The 19,191-nt window shown below is 39.4% G+C and overlaps 1 long non-coding RNA gene across 3 annotated transcripts in view; it reads left to right on the top strand.

Annotated features, from left to right (window-relative positions):
• The window catches only part of LOC120375115, a 268,432-nt gene that overhangs the window by 209,961 nt on the left and 39,280 nt on the right, over window positions 1-19,191 (top strand). For 2 of the 3 annotated variants that reach the window (XR_005586438.1, XR_005586439.1), the window contains one exon: window positions 7,101-7,399. This is a non-coding gene — a long non-coding RNA (uncharacterized LOC120375115). Of the gene's footprint in view, window positions 1-7,100; window positions 7,400-18,491; window positions 18,580-18,927; window positions 19,076-19,191 lie in introns of all 3 variants that reach the window. The other variant, XR_005586440.1, reaches the window with a different exon arrangement.

The raw sequence follows: 19,191 nt of genomic DNA, 5'->3' as shown, positions 1-19,191 counted from the left end.
GGAGTTCTCTGAGCCCACCACTATATTAGTTAGTGGGCACACCTTAACAATGTGTGTCATTGTTTGATCTGCACAGCTGCAGCTTGGATTGTCTCAAAGATCCCACTGGTGTTGGTTGGCTGCACAGAGGCCTTCCCCTGTCTAGAACTGGAAATGAAATATGCTAGAGACAGCCTTGCTGGTGCTAGGCTGAAGGTGTCATGTCTTGCAGCAGTCAGCCAGCTTTGCAGCAGCATCACTTGGTCTTCGCCAGCTCAGATAAAGTTGGAGCCTATAGCCCATATCACATGTCATCTGCATAGATACATTTTCATGACTGGATTGGTGGCAGGTCATTGATGTATAGCTTGAACAAGGTTGGGGCTAGAACAGACCCCCTAGGGTAACCTGTTCATCTGTTTTTTCCAAGCACTTGTTTTCTCACTCACATACACCCTGAACTGTCTGTTTCAAAGTAGCAGTTTGAAGGACTCTATTTTAACAAGTAGATCCATATGCCACACTATATCATATGCTGCAGTGAGGTACAGGAAACTAGTCCCTATTTTCAGGATTCTTTGAAAACTGTTTCAGATTAATGTGGTTAGCACAAGTATTTGGTTGCATGTGCTTTGACCTTGTCAAAAGCCTGCTTGCTTGACATTCAGGATGTTCTCTGCCTCTAGTGTTATTCACTGTAAAATTAGAATCTTGAGACACACAGAAAGCAGTAATATCAGGCAGTAGCTTAATGCCTGATCTGGGTCTTTACCAGGTTTTGGGAGGCTGATGACTTTTGACATGCACCAGATTTTTGGCAGTCTTCCTTCACTGTTGACCCTTGTGAAGAATTGAACCAGCCAAGAATGGGCATGTGAACCAAGAAGTTTGAGGAACTCAGGAAAGATGTTGTCAGAGCCAGCAGTGGTGTTATATAGCACTCTATCCAGTTCTGGAACTGTGAAAGGTGCAGGGCAAGCTCTGGATGTGTGTTGCCTGCGGAAGACCCCACCCCCAACTCTCTCTGGTCTTGACTATTCACTTCTTTTTCCAGGGGTGTCTTTCCCATGCGAAGCAGGTGATTGGCTTCCTGGTTAGCACCCCCAGATGAATCGGCTTGGTGTCAGTGGTTGCTGGTCTACTCCAAGTCAACTCCAGCATTTCCAGCCGAAATAAGTAAAGTCCAGGTTCTTTGTTTTTATCTCCATCTGGCTTAGTGAGCACAGCTCAAGGCTTCAATTAAGTGGTCGGCCATTTCTGGGTCACCAGTTAACTCATACTGCTTAAGTAGAGTGGGCACTCCTCTTCAAGGCAGGGGATGCACAGAGTGTGATATCCACGTGGAATGGCTCTGGTGGCTGCTTTGTAGCTGGCTCTACAGATATGCCTGTAAGCCTGCTCTATCGGGATGTGGTGGAGTCGTATTCTTACAGTGCTCTGTTCCAGTGCCTCACTCTATTTCTCCCAGGTGGATTTGAGCAGGTTGCACCACATCTTCTTTGTGCTCATGACGATTGGTAGCTGAAGACCAATGTGGATCAGTGACAGTCTGGGCTGGCTGTGTAGAAAGTTGTGCAAGACTTGGTATAATGCTGGATTTGAGTTGCTGTATGCTGAAGTGACTCAACGTATGTCTGGTGAGTACAGTAGTTGCAGTTCCATCTAGAAAAATTGAATGTCCTGAGTTGTTTTGGATTATGAATGAGGGCGAGGTCATTTCATGAGGCTCAGTCCATAAGTTCTTTGCCAGCATCAGCCACTTTGTAATCCTAGTCTATATGATGGTTGTTAAAGTCTCCATCTTAAACAGTAAGCATGGAAACTGTTGACGCCAGCTATGGCTAGGAGGCTTACAGACATTTGCTATCTGAAATGTGTCAATCTTGATGGCATCTCAGTATTTGGTGGATAACAAATGGACTGCTTCTGCCATGGTAGCCCAATCATATGTGGCACAGCCATGCTTTGGATGTGCAGCGTGGCATATCAGGTCGAAGTCATCCATCTTGTATTGACCAGCTTCATTAAATAAAACATGAGTTTCTTGTATGCAGATCACATAAATAATATGTTGATCAGCAAGATGGGCTGATTTAACTGTCGCTTGGCTGTCCATAAACCCTCAATGTTGAGTTGTAAGACTCGGAATGCGGGCCTGATGGTATGGGAACTGTGGGACTGCACGTTCTTAGGGCTACCAGAAGAGGTGATACTGGGATTCTTCAAGTATGAACTTGCAGATTCAGTTTGCTAGGAGGATCATTAGCTTCCCCGGACTGTGCCATTTGAAGCCCAATGATAACATACGTTTTGAGGTAATGCATCAAATTTGGATCAAACATGTCAAGGAAGATTTCTTGTTTGTTTTTATCTAAAATAAATAAATAAAGAGAAACAAGTGTGATTTCCCCTTATCTACTGAAGTCTGTACCCCTGCTCACGTTTACCAAGTTATGGAATTAGGGATAGCAAGAAAAACTGGGAACAGAACAAAATAAAACTTCACTCCAGTATTTCAAAACTATTCAGGGCCTTGTGTCTGAAGTCATTAAACACCAGTGTGTTGGCTTCAGGAAAGGCAGTCCTTAGAAGCAATGTCAAATCACTGTGTTAAAATGGACCAATGAAATAAAGTGCAATGAAGTCTAAGGGACACAAATGTCTCTGTTAATGTGTGTTCAAGCGAACACATCTGGCTACTCTGGCTGATGTTTTTACTGCTAATGGAACATGCAGCTGTTCCTATCCGATAAGGAAAGTAAGAGGAGAGTGTGGAAAATAAATTAATGACACAATGATTAGTCATACAGAGGACATTCAGAAGAGTGACAGTGACTTTCAGGAGCTAGTACAGTATACTATAGCATGCATCAAGTGGGCAAGAGCTGTTAGTTTAAAAAAATTGACACATTAAAGCTACTGTCGTTTGGTTTTACAGCTCTCTACTTTATATTACCAAGAAAAGTTTTTTAAAATAATGGACTATTGCTTTCAAATATAAACATATTTGTCTAGTTTTACAGTTGAAGTCATTCCCTCCCTTGATTTACTAGCTACTAGTTCTGACATTATGACACATTTCTAGCTATATCATGCTACATCCCTAGCAGAATTTCCAGTTTGATTTAAAGCCATGTATGATCTCAAACAAAAGAATAAGACCTACATTTTCTAGGCTGAATCCTAGATTAAAAATTGACTGGAAGATCTCTCTCTACTTACAATACCATATTGAAACAAAACGAAACAAAAACAAGACTCATCTCTTAAATATCTAATGGAATACATTTTAAAATCTTTGGAAACCTTCCTACTTCATTGAAAATCCTATAACTTCAACAGAGATGCTTAAAGACAAACTAAATTAAAGGGTGGCCTTCTAACAAATCTTATGTTCCAGAAAGAAAATCAGATACAACTTTATTTCTATAGAACAACAAGGAAACAAGTTGTTCCAGAGATTCCTTTGTAATTATTTCTGACACACTGGTAGTCTATACACTTTTATACGCAATGCACTCGTTCTCATCTCCATTTCCACTGACATGCCAAGTGCCCAGTTCTGCATGTTTCTCTAGGCAGGTGGATTCCTGTATCAACATTGAGTAGCTTGCAGGATCAGGGTCTATCTTACAGTAGAAATGTACAGGCTAGTTTAACTTTTACTCTGACGTTGTTGGTTTCACATGTTTCCTAACACTGGCAGACTACATGAGTTATACGCCATCAGATCCAGAACTCACTGAAGTCAAAGGGCATTGGGTTAGGTCACTAATTGCTACAGCATTCCAGAGGAGGCGTTTAGAAGAGTGACAGTGGGTTTCAGGAACTAGTTTAACATAACATTACAACTTCCTGAGGCCTTCCTGAATATCGTTAGGTGGTGCAGCACTAGGCTGCCTCCAACTCACAACTGGGCCATAGAGGAGCTTATAGGAAATAGCTTACATTTTCCAACAGTCCTAGACTCTGATCTCACACTGGTGAAAAGCTTGAGTAATCACACTGAAATCAATGGATGTTTAAAAAAATAATCTGTTTTTAAGAGCAATTGAAATATCCAGGGGGGAGGCAAAACCCCAAAGGCCTTCCCAGAAACAGCTTGGAGCATTCACTGCCAAGTACTTAATGAGGGCAAGTCAGTTTCCTTTGCATATATTTCAGGTGCAGGTAACTTCATAACTGCATCAATCTGCAAACCATATTTCATTGCTTTGCATGTTTAATGTTTGAGAGCTGTATTTAAATTACAAGAATGTTTTGTATCCATTTTACACACTAGATCCCAAAGCTGAAGACAGATGAAATAAGGGTGAAAGAAAGAAGCAGTTTAGTAATTTGGACCCAATTTTTAAAATGCTCATTTTCAGAAATATGACCATCCCTTTAAAAGATACAGATTTTTTAAAAAATTTGTTTCCACTGTTGTCACCCATCTTTGATGCTGTCTTTCGGGAACTAAAAGAAATTATTCTTTTGCCTAGTTTATTTTATTGAACTAATAAAAACACTGTGGAAGATGGAGTTCCAATAATGATTATTCTTAATTTGTTTAATTTATTACTGCAGTACCAGATATTGGTCACAAGTCTTCTCTTATAATTCATGTTACTCAGTTAAAAAATATGATAAAAATGTAGATATAACTTTCTTTTGTCCCTAATTCTGCACCATTAATGTTAATGGGAGCTGATTGTTTACTTCAATGAGTGTAGGATCAAGCCTGGTTTCCCAGCATGAGGAGGGAGAGATTTAAAAAAAAAACAAAAAAATTCTTTAATAGTTAAATATCATTATTTATTATTAGTAGTGCTGCAGTAGCACCTAGGTTCCCCAGTCAAGGCCCAGGACTACATCATGCTAGGGTCTGTACAAACAAGACAGTCCCTGTTGCAAAATATTTAAAATCTAAATAGCAGGGTAACGCTGATTCTCTGCTGTCTTGTAATGTATGTAACCATTTACACCAGTGTGAAGTGAGAGAGAAATGTTGTTGAATCAGAATTCTCCACCTATCTACACTGATGGCAGGAATTTGTTTTCAATCTACACAGGTGTAAATGACTGCATGGGGTACAAGGCAGTGAAGAGAGAGAGAGAGGACTGGAAACAATAAGTTGTATTGCAAAGACCTTGAGATAGAATGGGGACTTTTTGCAAGTTTGGTTGGACAATATACACATGTTCTTGAGGAGCTTGAGGTTAGAGACAAAAAATAAAATCCATGTGCTGATAACATATAACACAGAGAACACAGAATGGGCCACTCTCTGACCGCTTCAAAAGTTATTTCTCCTCCCTTGAAGCAGCAAAGAATCCTGTGGCACCTTATAGACTAACAGACGTTTTGCAGCATGAGCTTTCGTGGGTGAATACCCACTTCGTATTTGCTGTCTGGTCACCCTATTAGACTCAGTGGCATATTTATCAAAAAAAAATTGTGAATATCATGCCCATAGGATGAACTTAAAAAGGGGTCATTTTATAAAGGATTTACAGGAACTCAGAAGCCTGAATGTATGGGGTGGTTCAGCTGCATCTTGGTTCTTCATGTTCCTGTATTTTGCTTTAATGCTCTGGGAATCTGATCAGGAAAAGTGAATGTAATGACAACAAAAGGAATATTAGGCCAGAAGGAACCTCCTGTATAACATAGGACAAAGAATTTCTGTCAGTTATTTCATTTTTAGTTCAATAACTTAGAATCATAGAAACATAGGATAGGAAGGGACCTCAAGAGGTCTTCTAATCCAGTCCCCTGCACTCATGGCAGGACTAAGTATTATTTAGGCTATCCCTGACAGGTGTTTGTCTAGCCTGCTCTAAAAGATCTCCAATGATGGAGATTCCACAATCTCCCTCGGCAATTTATTCCCATGCTTTACCATCCTGAGAGTGAGGAAGTTTTTCCTAATGTCCAACTTAAACTTCCCTTGTTGCAATTTAAGCCCATTGCTTCTTGTCCTGTCCTCAAAAGTTAAGGGGAAAAAATCTTCTCCCTTCTCCTTCTATGTACTTGAAAACTATTAGCATATCCTCTCTCAGTCTTCTCTTCCCCAGACTAAACAATCTCAATTTTTTCAATCTTCCCTCATAAGTCATGTTTTCTAGACCTTTGATCATTTTTGTTGCTCTTTTCTGGATTTTCTCCTACTTGTCCACATCTTTCCTGAAATGTTATGCCCAGAACTGGACACAATACTCCAGTTGAGGCCTAATCAGTGCAGAGTAGAGCAGAAGAATTTCTTCTCATGTCTTGCTTACAACACTCTTGCTAATACATCCCAGAATTATGTTTGTTTCCCCCATCAACAGTGTTACCTTTTGATTCATATTTAGCTTGTCATAAACTATCGCTATCCAGATCCCTTGCCTCAGTACTCCTTCCTAAGCAGTTAGTTCCCATTTTGTTTGTGTGCATTTTGTATGTGTGCTACATGGAGGACTTTGCTCAAACACAAGGATAAATGTAAAGTATATCTCCTGTCATGCTTCATGGATAGCACTGATCAAATCAACCAGTTTTGTGGGACCATCTGAGTTTACCCTACAGGTTAAAGGGGAAAATAAAGCCACTGGGATCTCATCATGTAAGAGTGTATCACCCTCTGCACTTACGGCCTATACAAATGTAAATAGAGCTTTTTCCCCAGCAGTCAGGTGTGGAGAAAGAAAAGACTACGAATGTCATCATATGAGGAAGTTGTGATGATATATCATGGGATGGCAATGCAATGTCATGATGTAAACAACAGAACATACAGGGGTTTAAATAATTGCAGAAGTTTGCACTAAGTGTCCAAGATAGGATGGTGCCATCATACAATAAGATGTAGTTTGAATGACACCAAATGGTGTTCTCATTTATTTCAAAGGAAATTAAATGGTTAAAATATTGTGGTGGTCATTTCCAAAGTAGTATAACTGACGTGAAAGCAGGAAGGAAAAAATGGAGAAAAATATTGCTACTAGACTGAAGACCTACTATTACATTATACAGTAAGGATCCAATCCAACTTATATTTGACAGATAAAAAGTAATTCAACAAGGGAGTTTCATTTACTTTATGAAGTAGTGACTAGCAGTGTTCTTAAACTATCCCAAAATGTTTTCTTTGCAGGGAATAGCGTTTCTTCAACTCCTTCAAATCCTGCTGCTGAAGAACTGGTCACTCTGTAAAATCTCAGAGTATTTTGAATATATACTAAGACCCTGCAGTGAACTCTCTGTGGATGCAACCTGAGCAGACCCCCATTGACTTCAGTAGAGTTGCATGAAGACAAGGATTCACCTGAATGGAAAGTACTAAAAGATGCTCTAGCCTGAACAAAGAAAATTATTATGAGGTGCAAGGTTACTTCCCAAAAAGTCAAGCTAAAGCTTATCAGATTGGCAAAGGATTACTTCAGTTACAGCCATGTAAGTAATTTAGTGACACAGTGTTGAAATAAGATAAGGCTGGGAGTAATTAGATACTTATTTAACAGACAAAACAGAATACTGCACAGAACACAGACTTTCCACCATCTGCTCCAGGCCCTTTAAAGGTCATCTGGATCACCTAAAAATGCACTTGTGGCTAGTAAACTTAATTAAGAGCTCAGGGTAGAGTTTGACAAAAACAAATAATATACAAGTCAAAAAGGCAAATATATATTTGCCAAGCCTAGCACTTTATTATATTTTTGACTAAAGGATTTTGCTTTGTTAACCCAGTGCAAAAAAATATTACGGCTATTACGTAGAATAGGCAGGTTTGTTATCTACATGTGGAGTTGTTTTAGAAGCCAATGAATTATCATATGCATTCCCCACATAAAAGGTATTTTTAAAACAAATGCATAATAAGTAGAAATATCTTTAATATTTGATTACTACTTTAAATAAAGTTAAAGAATCCAAGTAGACTTTTAATTTTACTGACAAATTTGCAATGGAAAATATGTCTCTATTCTCTTCTGTAAAAAAACAAAAAAACAAAAACAAAACGAGGAGTCTCTGTGGCACCTTAGAGACTAACAAATTTATTTGGGCATAAGCTTTCATGGGCTAGAACCCACTTCATCAGATGTATGAAGTACACTTCTACCCCGATATAACGTGACCCGATATAACACGAATTCGGACATAACGCGGTAAATAGCACTCCGGGGGGGCAGGGCTGTGCACTCCAGTGGATCAAAGCAAGTTCAATATAACGCAGTTTCACCTATAATGCGGTAAGATTTTTTGGCTCCTGAGGACAGCGTTATATCAGGGTAGAGGTGTAAAAGATACAGGAGAAGGTATAAATACATGAAAGGATGTGGGTTGCTTTACCAAGTGTTAGGTAAATCAATTAACAGCAGGATACCAAGGGAGGAGAGTATCAGAGGGGTAGCCATGTTAGTCTGGTTCTGTAGAAGCAGCAAAGAATCCTGTGGCACCTTATAGACTAACAGACATTTTGCAGCATGAGCTTTCGTGGGTGAAATAGGAGTAATAGGAGCCTATATAAGAAAAAGACCCCAAAATCAGGATTGTCCCTATAAAATCAGGACATCTGGTCACCCTAGAATCTAATATTGTTGGCTTTTGCAATTAATGTCCAGTAGAGTGGAGACAGATTGTGGCATGAATGCTTGACAAAAGGACCATACAAATTATTTGCCAATCTATCTCCCATTCCATTCTCAGTAAAGGAAGGAGTTTGACCAGCTTTGTGCGAGGGAAGCATTATTGCAAGCACTCCAGTTGCAGTTATTGCATGATGACTTATAAAAGAGCTTGTTTTGTGATTTATATTTTTACATTTGCTTTCATGCAAAATTAAATTAACATTATATTATCACCCTCCAGGCATGTTGCTATAATTTCAATTCTATTGGATACAAGATCCAAATACACAATATCAGCTTTTGATTATTTAGCTAATTTTACTCCCTCTAAGCCAGGCATTATTTTTCTTAGTCCCCTCACAAAACCAAACTCTATAAGTAGTCTCCTGGCATGCAGCAAAAGGCTCCTTTCTAATATAAAATAGCTGGCAGTTTATTGTACTTGTGCTACAGATGCAGATATAGGCTGAAGTGGTTTGGAGGAGATAAAATCAGAGATTCCCGGATGTTGCTGCACAACCACAAATAGTGCTGAAACCGTACAGCAGAATGCACGGCAGCCTTGCAGCCTGGGATATCAGTGATGGCCTCAGGGCCGACCAGAGAGGGGGGCAAGTGGGGCAATTTGCCCCAGGCCCCACAGGGGCCCTCACGAGAGTTTTGCGGGGCCCCTGGAGCGGGGTCCTTCACTCACTCCGGGGGCCCCGGAAAACTCGAGCAGGGCCCAGGCCCCCGGAGCTTCTTCCACTCTGGGTCTTTGGCAGTAATTCAGCAGCAGGTCCTGGAGTGGAAGGACCCCCCTGCTGCCGAATTACTGCTGAAGCGGGGGCCCCCCGCCGCCGAAGACCCCAGGCCCCCTGAATCCTCTGGGTGGCCCTATGGCCTAGCCAGGTGACAGTGACATTCAGGGAGAATGTCAGGTTTAAAAATAGCGGGTCGTGGATTATGACATGTAGAGCCACATTGTGTCTGGCTCAGGGTATGGGCCTGGCACAAAAGCTGTCTGACCAGAGAGAATGTCAGTTGCTGGTTACCACTGGAGCTGGAGACCCCACTGTGAAAGAGAACAGCTTTGTTGCCCTATTCTCACACTGCAGCACTGAGGGGAGGTGGTCAGCTGCAGCTGGGAGCCTGCACTGCACCTTCCTAAGAGGGAAGAGAAGTGTGCATTCTTTTTGTGGGTCAAGGATGCTCCAGGAGGCTTTGTGCAGTTGAGGCAATGCTTCCTTGAGCTACCACTGCGATGGGGCAGTTCTTACAATCCCCAGCACTGGACTATACATTAGTGCCATTATTTTGTCAAGTATTTATGAGGCAGATTACTCAATTGAGTGGCACCTATGAAAATCCCATTGAAATCAGTGGGTCTAGTGACACAAGTCACTACTCAGCTTGAGTAAATGTTGCAAACTCCAGTGCTAAGTGCCCAATGCTTTCACAGCCTTCACCTGTTAGGAGGAGAGAGGAGAAATCCTTCCTGGCTATTGTGGAGAGACGCACACTAAAATTTCCCTCACCCTAAATCTCTCCTCACTACTCCCCCTTCTTACAAGGCAGGAAGCCTTACATTTCACTTCCTGTAGGTCACATGTTTGCTCTCAATCATATGCCCTGCAACTCATAGTTTTGAAGGGCTGAAGGCTGCAACAGGCACAGTGGGATGTGTGCATACATCCCAGTGCCCTGTTACTGTCTCCTTATCCCTGTATTATGAGAGAGGGAGAATGGAAGTTCCTGACCCACATTCTCCATACCATACCATACCACATGATCCCTCTTGTAAGTGTCCTCTCTGAAATAATCAGTTCCAAACTTTTCAATCTCTCTTGATATGAGAGATTTTCCATGCCCGTAATTATTCATGTTTCTCATACCATTAATTTTGGCTGGTCCTTTACCTATCAGTTGTGATTTCTCCCCCCACCCCAGCCCCCCATGAAGCTAACAGTTTTATTGTAATACTTTAAAAAATTGACATATCAATACAGAAATCTATTATTCAATTATATTTATTTTGTATTGTCTAATATATTGATGCCTAGCTTGAGCTAAAGCAAATGTATAATTTAATTTTCCATTTAGAAATGCCATGGCTGGGTGTTAAGCTGTTGTTGCTATAGTGAAACTGCACTAGCCCTGGTAACGAATTAAACAACTGTATGTTTGCCATAGTGCAGCATAACAAGTCAATTTAGGTTCTCATCTTTGTAAATAGCGAATGTTAAAAAAGTATTCAAATTTCACAGCTGCAAACTATCCTGCCTTTAGATGTGCCTCCAGGAATTAACAAAATGTTTATGCATGAGTTTAAGAACATAATAGCAACTGCAGGAGCTCTCTCTCTCTCTCTTTTACTTTTAAGCTAAAACTTCATAGCAAAGAAGTGTAATTTATGGGTAGGCATTTTTGTTCCGAACAAATTCCCAAACCATGCAAGCAGCACGGTTTAAAAATAAGCAACATTTCCTCAGGTGATAATCTTAGGGAATGTATAAAGAAAGTACCGTAGCATTATGCTTATAAATGCCTGCATTCCTAATGAGTTGTCTCATTATAGCTCACACCAAAACTCCATCTAGAAAGCTTGGGGAAGGAGAGTAAAAGATTGAAAAATATTCTGAATTTAGCAGTTGAGGTCCCACTCTCTATACAGCCTAATGTGAAGATGACCAAACGGTGGCTAATAAAGCAAGCGCCTGATCCAACTCCAGCTGAAATCTATTTTTCCCCCTTAACCTCTGAGAATAGGACAAGAAGCAATGGGCTTACGCTGCAACAAGGGAGGTTTAGGTTGGACATTAGCAAAAACTTCCTAACTCTCAGGATAATAAAGTACAGGAATAAATTGCCTAGGGAGATTGTGGAATTTCAGTGGGCTTTAGACAGTGTCTTTAGGAGTTATTTTTGCCTTAACCTCCTGTCTTTATAAAGCAAATGAATCAAAGTTAATTACAAAGTATTTTTTCCAAACATTAATAGTTGTTTTCGTTGGGAACACAGATTAACTGTTGTAATTAACTATATATCTGAATATCAGTCCTTAGAACACTTAGCAAATGAACATGTAGTGTATTTAACGTGCAAGTTAGCAGTAGGTAAGTGAACAAGCACAATAAAAGAAACCCCAAGGATAATGCATCACAAAATATATTTTGTTCACTTATTTTGACAGTAGTTTCATTTACATTATTTCTGGTAATGCTTAATATGATATTAATTGGACTGAAGTGTATTTTATTAAAGAATAAGTCTCAGTAATATCAGAGCAGCCTTTTGCTACTAAATTAAATGAAAGGTGCATGAAAGATTCATTTATCACTTGGTTCTGCAATTTTTCACATGGATATTATATAAATGCACACACATGCTCACACATCTTGCACTTTATGAGCAATGGATTTTTGGATGGAAGTGTCAGACATGTCCAGACATGTCTCAGGAACTGTCAGCAATGATAGTTTTGGGGTAAGGAGTGCAAATAGGGTGATAGGATGATAATTGTTTTCATAGACTAGTGGGGATTTATTTAAAAGACTTAAATAACATTTGGAAAACTCCAATGTGCTGCTGAGCATTTAAATACTGTATGTCATACTCATAACAAAATGCCTATATTGTGTGCATTGTGTGCATATTCTTGGCACAATGTTTATTTTTTAAACAATGTAAAGCATCATTGCCTATCTTCAGGGTGCTACTTTGTGACCTGAGACTCCTTTCTCTGAAACGTTTAAGGATTCTCTGTGTTTTCTTGTGCAAGCATTTAAATAAATGTGTTTATATCTAATTATGACTGGAAGAAAGGTGGTTGATCAGTGTGGAAGTGAGGAAGTGCAATGGTGAAATTTTAAAATACAGACCTTGATCAAACATTGGCTGTGTTGAAACAAACAATAAAAGGCGTTATAGGATCTGTCATTTTGTGGGATGTGGAGCTAGTGGGCACAAGAAAAGGTGCAAGTAAGATCAGAGGAGATAAAAGGTGTGTAGCATACAACAAACAGTGTTTAAAGCAGCATTTTTCAGAATGTGGGGCACATCCCATTGGGGGAGGTCATCAGATATTAGCCAGGAGAGAGCTGACCATCTTCTCAGCTATTCTTCAGCATACCCAGCTGTTATGGGTGTGAAGAAAGCTTTCAAAATATGACCCAAGTCAAACTGATGCAGACTACTTCCTGAATCTGCAAAGAGTCTCAAAAATTTGTTCTGACCTGAATTGCCTCATTCATTTTACTGGATGCTAACTCACTCACATGATTATTCTTTAAATATTTATCTTGTTAACTATTTCACTATAATAAGGGAGTTAAAGTATCATATTATGAAGATCTACACCAGCATTTCCCACAGTGGGAATGTAGCAGGCCACAAAGGACTATCCAGTGGACGTGGAAGATGTATTAATTATGCCTTAAATAACATATAGTTGAGTTATGATGGGAAGCATAATCAGTTAAATTTTCTGGAAGGAGGCAGAGTTCATCTTTCAAGCATTTGGAAACCACTCACTAGAGTGACCTGCCCACCACTGCACAATTGGTATATGCAGGACTAGTGCTCCAAAATCAAAGGCAGTACGGCACAGTGAAAAGGAAGGAATGGATCCACAGCCGTGCTATGTGTTTCTAGTTCCAGTGTGGTAGGGAAACATGCAAGAAATGGATAATATAAAGCTTCCTCAGGTATCCTTAGAAACTTCTGCTATCTGTGGTGTCTCTGCATATTCTGTTTGGGGTGTCCATCTTTTCAACAACATTTGCAAATTGTTCAGTGTAGCCCTGATAATCTCCCCTCTTTGGTCAAACTGGTAGCTCTGCTTCCTTACACTGGTAGGCATGCTCTCTTTTCATTATTGCTACCATTGTGTGTGGCGGTATTTTTTTTTTATAATAGTTACCAACAACAACTCCCTATCCTTACAGGGAGGTGTGCTGCATTAGCCACCATACACTCCTGCTAGGTTATAGGCTGGCTATGTGCATTTTAATTGTTTGGTCATGACATTGCAACATTTCCTGCTTCAGAGTAAATTAAGGCACAGCTTTTTTCAGTGTGATGCCCACGGAGAGGATGGGAGCCCAAGAGTATGAAAAATGATGGCTTAGGAGACAGATGGAAACAGAGGAAATGTTGAATGCGAAAGGGCTTTTTCACACTGTCAGGGATCTGACTGAAAGGCTCATTCCCCACTACAGTGATATCAGGGCAGCAGATGGCACAGTGTTAGCAGCACAGGACGACATCAAGAACCACAGGAAAGTATATTTCAGGGAGCATCAAGGGACATTATAGACAGTACCGAGTGTGAGGCAATCATCAACAGAGCCATAATATAATCTTCACCTTTTCTGGCAGAGATTGAAACTGCAGTAAACAAGCTCAAACTGGGAAAGGCACATGGTACAATGTTACAGATGAATTCATAAAAGAGGCTGGCAACTGTGCACTCAGTGTCCTTCATAAAATCTGTCAACAGGCAAATGGGAAATGGGGGACTGGCCAAACTACCAATGCAAATCAATCTACATGTTGCGATGCCTCCTCCCTCTCTTCCCCCGAAACAACAACACATATTGGAAATTGCATGCCGAGCCAGGCAAGATGGGGGTCAGAATAGACTGATTGAGTAAGAATTGGGAGAGGAGGAAAAAAAATTACATTTTCAGCTTGAGACTTGAGCAAGATTTGAGATAATTCAATCAACTGCTCTATGTGAACTTTGTGATTCCAAGAGAGGCTGGGATTGTTGTATGCAAATTAAAGCAGCTTGTTTTGGTTTCTATACCTGACTCGATCAATTTAATTTTGTCAGAACTTGTATGAGAAAAAACAACCAGCACTGCACACAGAATAAGATAAGACACTATTGTGGGCCTGGGGTTTGAGAACAAATCTTTCAATTGAGTTAGATTTCTCTTCTCTTGCCATGTTTTATAATGTAAGGGTCAGATCCTCAGCTGGTGTAAATTGACCTAGCTCCATTGAAGTCAATGGCTCTGCACTGATTTTCATCAGCTGTGGATCTGGTCATTATTTATAGTTTAAGGGCTTTTCTATGGCACTCCTTATAAAGAGCATGTATATAACTAATAAAAACAACCAGAAGTCCAGTGGCTTTCATGGGTAAAAAAACCTCACTTCTTCAGATGCACCTGAAGAAGTGAAGTTTTTTTTTTTACCCACCAAAGCTTATGCCCAAATAAATCTGTTAGTCTTTAAGGTGCCATTGGACTCCTGGTTGTTTTTGCGGATACAAACTAACACAGATACCTCCTGATATATAACTAGTGATATGTACTTACGTTTTATAAACAAATGTCACATTAACTGTCTAGAAATATTGTCAATAAGATGCTGAATGCTGAAACTGGAAACTTCATTGTGCTAGTTCAGCAAAGGACTATAACAGGAACGAGAATGGGGAGAAGGGTATTTGTTTTCTCCAGCTAGCACATGATTTCTGTGTGATTCCCCCAAAGGTGAGGTGTCTTGGATAGGAAAGGACATAGGCCCAGGAAAGCTTGGAGAATGCTTTAATGCCTAGCACCTCTACCACTAGCTATGGAACTTCAACCACAATTTTAAACTGCAGTCTCCTGGAAGGATGATGACATAAACATTGCCTGCCCTTCTCTAGGGTGTTAATCAGCTGCATCCTTTCCTGTGGAAGAGTGGCTCTTCTGGCACAGAAATGGCACATCTTTTCAGGGAAGAACTGAGCCCACTTTCTTCATCTTTAAGATTTAGTGGATCTTATAGAAAAAGAGCTGGTGAAAACTTGGTTGATTTAATAAAAATTCACAAGGAATTTTACAAAATTTTACAAAATCAGATTGTTTAATGTTAATCAAGCCTGAATGGGTTGCCACTACTGTAACTGTAGCTCAGCATGCTGGAAGTAAACAAACATATCTAATGTGCGTAATCTTTTTAGATGCAGAATTCAATTGACGTGTTAACCTTGTCAGAAAAAAGGATTTTGAACATAAGGCAAAATTAGCAAATGACATTTTTTGTAACCAGACCAAACTTTCAGAAAATGAAAGTTTTTCATCTCAGTGGATTTGGAAGAGCTGAAGGACAAGGATGAAATTCAGCTTGCTGTATCGCTTGCTCTCAAGCTGACACTTACTGACATGAACATACTGTCAAAACATGAAGGAAAGCAAGGTTATGCAGCCAATGGGGAAACAAACAATTACCTTCTGTAAACCCTTTTGAGTTGAGTCTATTTTCTGTGATAGCAGTGACCGGGAACTGTGAAGGAGGAAAGTAAGTAGAAATCAAATGAATACAACAAACAAAGCCCATGAAGTGGAAGATGGAAAAGGGCAGAAACCTGTTCCATAGAGAAAGTAAAATAAGAATTTACCCAGATGCCAAAAATACACCCCAAAGTCTCCCTTTAAAAAAGAAAAGAATGAAATATAATGATAATATTCTCACACCAGGCAACTATTCATTTCTTGAGGAGAGCATAATTTTCTGCATCCTCTCACTCTGTGCTGATGAGTAATGTCCCTTCAGGGCAAGCTTGTATCATTGGAGGAATTCTATCTCTCACACCAGTTGGAGAATAACCTTAATTAGGGATGACTATGGTTAGCTATTCCCCCTGAAGCTGACAGTGGCTACCAGCAACAAGTCTATTGAGTCCTACCTATCTAGCAATCCAGCGTACAAGCCCAAGATTTAACACAAATTGGAGAACAGGAGATATCTCTGGATATCTAGGCTGCTACCCTCTCCAAAGGAAGACGGGAGTGTGGCATGACATGGCTGAAGACTTCCTTTGGGCACATAGGATGTCTTGGGTTGTAAAGGCACAGGCGGAACTCACCCATACTGGAGATGTCTACTAATGCTAAAGTTTAGCTGCAGTAGGGAGCAAGGAAGGTGATGACCTCAGTTTGGGGATTTTAAAATCAGCAAAATGCTAGTTGTTAGAATGTTAATGCAAGTTTAATTATGATGACTTATTGATAAGCTTTCCTTAAATCCATTGCAGCTTGGTGTAATATCAAAAAAGTTTAAAATTCACCCTTGTGCAGAAGATCAAGGCAAGGTGCACTTAGGGCTTAAGGCCCGTGTAAGCCCTGAATCGGTGAGGAACAGAGATAGTATTAACTTCAGATGAACTCAGGAAGCAATACATTTTAAATGTAGATGTTTATGAAGGGCTGAGTCTTTTGTCACTTTTCTGGTGCAAAAGCATTCCCAGTCTAGAGCCCCGAAGTGGATTGCAGATGCCATAAAATACTTGTATATCTGACTACCTGATTTGCACCTACCACCCAGTAATGAGGTAAAGAGGTGGATGATGTATTCAGATTTGCTCCTGCAAATCAGCTTCTTTGCATTCATATGGGAGATCACCCTTTGGATATTTAGCCCATAGCAGCATGCTCAAGATTTAATTTGAAATATATATTAACATCTTCATCGGAAATAAAAGAGATTGATGTTAAATGAAATAAAGCCTCTGTGTTGCTCCAGGGATGCTTTTACAAATTACAGTTTACTGATGCTTAGGTGCGGTGAACTGATTCACTATTAATGCTTCACATACTGTTGTGACTGTTTAGAACAAGTAGTTACAATGTGTCAAATATGCACTGTCAAAAAAAAAGTAGTTCAGTGAAACTTGCATACCCTGCAAGCCTACATATAAGCTAACTATTCCATAGGTTCACCAGACTGGTGATTTTCAGTTTGTCATTAATGATAGTTTAAGGGAAACTTTGGTTGGTGGTAAATACCACATAATATGACCTAATGCTTGGAAATATGATATTTTGAAATTAGATGTGATTTTCAATAAATAACGTAATTGATTATTTTTGTCTCATTTTCTGATACACTCAGTAGACCATGATTTCCTTCAATTTATTCATTATTTAAATGTACACAACAAACACATATTTTTGCATTCTTTAACTCTACAAATTGATCATGAATATCCAAAATTTTAGCTTTGTTATCATTGAACAGATTAGTCATGCGGTATTATGGGGTCAAATTCTTAATGCTTATTAATCAGCATAGCTACACTGAACTGATACTGATCTAAACCAGTGGCGATCTGGTCCTGTATCTGTTTGTTAACTGAATTAAGAGGCAAAATACAACCAATATTGCCTGAACCTAGTTCAAGATTTGAACCTTGAACCTCCTGTGTTTAAAAACATATTGTCCATCAATTGAGCTGAAGGACTAAGCATTTGAAAGTTCATTAAAAACATTTGCAAAACATTTTTGTTGTATTTTGTCCACCTTATTTTTTTCCCATGGCAGCTTTAGGTTGAATTTTGTGTTGCTGAGAGAGATGTTTTTGGAATGGAAACCAAGAAAATCAACAGGCTCTTTCATTTTCACATGTGATTTTCAAGGCTCATTCACTTTCACATGTGACTTTCAAGGGTCCTATAGACTTAAATTAAGTGGTAACTTTTACACAAGCTACAGATTTAGTTCCAAACCTCAAATTTCAATTAACCCAGACAAACTAAAATAAATACAAAAAGGTTCAAATGCAATCATTGTAAACCAAGAATGCTGAATTTTACTTCTCAGTAACTTCAATATAATTCTTGGAAACACTGTCTACTTCATTGAATGGCACTACAGTCATAATAAAATTTCCAGAGATGCATCATCATTTCTGGAATACTAGGTCTCATTCAGCTATTCAAGTTACACAGTGGTGTACCTAACTTGATTTGCTTTAAATTGGGTAATGAAAGAGCCAACACAGAGACCACATCACAATGAAGTTGAAAACAAACTTTGTCTTCTCACTCCTCTCCCTTTATCATTCTACTTTTTCATATCCTTTTGGGATCTTTTTTCTTTATATTGTAACATTGATACTAATTGTTGAGACAATACCTAATCTAATCCCTAACACCTAGAGCCTGAACCAAAGCCCATAGAAGTCAATGGGAGAGTTAAGTGAGATCACCACCAGAAAAGTATGACAAATGGCCAAGAATGACAAATGTAAGTAGGTGATGTTTTCCAAAATCCTGCCCCATTTGCAATACTCTGTTATATGTTTTGCCTTTGAATATTAGCATGTTTGTATACTAATTAAAAAAGTTAAAACTTCATGAAATCAATCATGATTCACCAAATTATGATTTTTTTAAAATAAAACATATGGCAAAGCTAAGTATTTAGATTTTTTTTAAATGATGTGCTTTCTCTTAAGCAGGGATTTTATCCAAATGTAGAGGCGGACAGAATCCTTGCATCTCCTTACTGCTCTCTATGAAGGCCTCTTTCCTTTAGAATGTTTTCTCCCTTCCTTCCCTGGTCCAAAGCAGACTCAATCTGTTGACCTTTCAGGCATGCTGAACAACCAATCTGACTGAGAAGCTTGATGGAGCACTGAGACCATGGTGGAACAGAAGGTTGGATGTTTCTTTGGTGTGTACGTGTGGTGGGAAGTTCAGGTTTTAACTCATGTTGGTCTACTGACTGGTGGTTAGAGGAGGTATGTTGTGGTGGAGAGAAAGTGGTGTGGTTCTGTTTTGAATGATCTGTGTTATAACCTCTACTAAGTTCTTAAATGTCTGTCAAAAGTGTACAGAGCTTTGGATGGGGGCCCTT

This window comes from Mauremys reevesii, linkage group 11 (assembly GCF_016161935.1).
Source record: "Mauremys reevesii isolate NIE-2019 linkage group 11, ASM1616193v1, whole genome shotgun sequence".
Taxonomy (NCBI): domain Eukaryota; kingdom Metazoa; phylum Chordata; order Testudines; family Geoemydidae; genus Mauremys; species Mauremys reevesii.
This window is presented reverse-complemented; position numbering and strand designations above follow the sequence as displayed.